This window comes from Pinus tabuliformis, chromosome X (genome assembly GCF_031772625.1).
Source record: "Pinus tabuliformis cultivar Carrire ecotype Pingquan chromosome X, CPIR1, whole genome shotgun sequence".
Classification (NCBI taxonomy): Eukaryota; Viridiplantae; Streptophyta; class Pinopsida; order Pinales; family Pinaceae; genus Pinus; species Pinus tabuliformis.
Genome location: NC_142308.1, coordinates 1,685,365,591 through 1,685,368,712, shown reverse-complemented (window position 1 = coordinate 1,685,368,712; position 3,122 = coordinate 1,685,365,591).

Genomic DNA, 3,122 nt, shown 5'->3' with positions numbered 1-3,122 from the left:
GGAGCAAGTAATTTCTTCTTCAAGTGCATAGACCCCAAGATAGCAGGAAAGGAAAAGGACAAAAGATAGGTCAGACAAAGGCAAGGAAAAAGAAGAAAGAGAAATAGGGAAAAGGCCAAGAGAAGATCAGTCATTAGAGACTGAATTCAAACTAAAATTTAGAAAAAGGGCCAGGAGACACATGGACATAGGCAAAGAATCACCGTAGAAAATAGCCATCAATCTCATTGACATTCTGGATTCATCACCAACTAGAGGTCAATGTTTTCCCGACACTCCAATTTCAGAAAGTCGACAGTCTTTTCAAGTTTCCTCATCTACAAATGTAACTGGAGAAAAGGAGGAGAACATCTTGGACACCTTCAGAGAGATAAAGATCAGGAATGAGATGTTGAAAAAGAGCACTTATGCTCAATTTTGGAAACAAAGTGCAACTTCTCAAGGCAGACTTCTCTTAGCCTTTGATTCAAAAAAAGGAAAAATACATATGGCATTCTTGGAAGCACAAACAATAGAACCTAAAACTCCAGTCGATTACAAATAGACCTCTTTTGAGTTTGATGTCAAGAACGTTCATCCTATTGATCAGCTAGAAATGCACAAGAAAACAAGTGAAATGATTTCCTCTACTTTAACCAGTACTTCCATGAGTTTGTTCAAAATGCAGGTGGTCTTGTCAAATGCCCAATCTCAACTAAAGATGGAAAAGATTTCATCCCAGTCAAAGGACAACAGAATTAAGTCTTTGGAAGACTTAGTAGTAAGAATTGGGTATGATCCCTCAAATGTAAAAATAGGAGAAGAGATAATTAAGAAAAAGGAGATGGATATAGCATCTTTTAAGAAGACGCTCAAAATACCCACTACACATGATCCATTGACCAAAGAGATAGAGGAAACAAAGAGTCAGAAGGCTGAAATCATGAAGTTAATAATAGAGCAGTCTCTCCAAATTAAACAAATAGAAGCAAAGATGGAGAAAATGATACAAGAGAAGGAAAAAACAGCATAAACGGCCAACAACACTGTGGAGGCTCTTCGTCTCACAACAATTCCTATAGCCACCCTAGCAATTACTGTTGCAGGGATAGGAAGCAATACAGAACAGCTAGCTAGGTCCATGGAAGGCATGAATCTTCAGAGTGAAGAAGTCAAGAGATTAGAAACCCAAGTTAGTGTTCTGCAAGACCAAATCAAAAGAGCTGAAAGTGACCATTCAATAGAGATGTAGAGGGCACGGACCTTAATTGGAAGATTGCAAAAGTCTGAAAAGGAATCATCCATTGGTAACACTCTAGGAAGAGTGAAGGAGATCATTTAGCATGACATCATCAATGGCATGAATGAAATCTGGCCCATCCTACAAATTATCTTTGAACAGAAGGAGTTAGTTGAAAAGGCTAAAGAAACTATTTCAGCTACTAATCTAGAGTTGGGAGACACGCTAGTAATAGCCAATAGGATAATCAAATTTCTAAATTCAAGGAATAGGTATGAGCTAGAAGAGTTGGGAGTAGTAGATAGAATGTAAACTATCCTTTAGGTAAAAAAGGTGTTGACTAAGAAAATCCTGAATGTACAGCTGGAAGAAAAATGTCAGAATTTAGAACTAATAGTGAACATGTTTTTTTAATAGAATTAAGCCTTTAACCCAGAAAGGTCTCCCTTCTCTGTTTGTTATTAATGACAAACTCATGGCCAGAGAATATTATTTCAAGAAGCTCCAAGGCATAGCCCTAGATGCTCTGAATCTCTCCAACATTAAAGGAAGCATAACAGGAAAAGCATTGCTGGAAGATATCAACAATCCGATTTACATTGAGCATGAGCTAAAAAATGATTTTGTGGTCAAACCTACTTTTCCAAAATACACTGAAGCTAATGAAATATACAGGAGGTTAATTAAGATCAAGATTCCAGATGAAGAAGCATGGAGTGACCTGTGTGATTATCAAGAGGAGCAAGATAAGGATGATTGAAGTGACAATGTGTATCTAAGTCAACACTAGCCATGTCAGCAGAGTCACTACAACGAAATTAATTTCTAAGCAACAACATCCCTAAACAAGAGAACCAAATGTCCCAATTTTATCATTGTGGCCACTTCGTGGTTACACTAGTAAATTTTCTTTCAGTGTAATTAATAACAAATTGCCAAGTGTATAAGGAAATCATTGTAGGTTTTTGTTAAATACTTCATGCATTGGAAGTATTAGGGGTTGGACCCGAGTCATTTGAAACTATATTTTCTATTTGGAGCATTGTAATTTCGAGCTGGAGCATCAATAAAAAGGACCGTTTGCAAGATACTTGAATTGTGTTAACCTGGTGATGTCTTCCTTTCCATGATTGAATGTATTGTTGTTTATTCATTGTGGATCATTAAGTTTTATTGTAAAGTGGAAATTGTAGATTAAGATATTCTGTTGGAGCACCTTATTTTGTTTTTTTTTCCACTGGAAAAAACTCGTAATTTCCATTAAAGTTTGAAAATTTATTTTGTAGATGCCTTAGCATATGCATATGTGAGGCGATATAGCCTGTCAATATGTAGATGTAAAAAAATAAAAAAACATGTGTTCCATGCAGGGAGCACTAATATATTAGCATAATATCAACATAAAACTGTCTCTACACAAAGAGAACGATCATAACACTGTTTATGTGAAAGACGATAAAAACTTAGATATATAATCAAAAATTTCTACGAGGGTCATGAACCCATTAGACTGCGTGTAAATCTATGAATGGTCTATGATAGTGCTGATAGAAAGCGCCATCCTTCTCTTCCTGTATTAACCAATTGTCATCCCTCCTGTGCATTGCCTCCTCTCATAGGAAGTCTGCCCCTATGTTGCACTCCCCGTGGAGAAGATATCTCCCTGAGCCACCCGAGATCTTGTCAGTGGAGGGGAGGGTGGCTAGTAAGGTGTCTTCCCACGCTTCTTCTTTGTTCCTTTCACCGAGTCCACTTTTGTTGCCTCGTTTTTCATCTGTTGTCCCTCTGTATCATCCTCCTTGGTCATCTACTGTGAATGAGGTTCTAGTATTTCAAAATCCTTATTTTGTGCCTCTTTCTTTTCCTTGCAGATTAGTGGACAATTCCTGAATAGGTGTCCAAC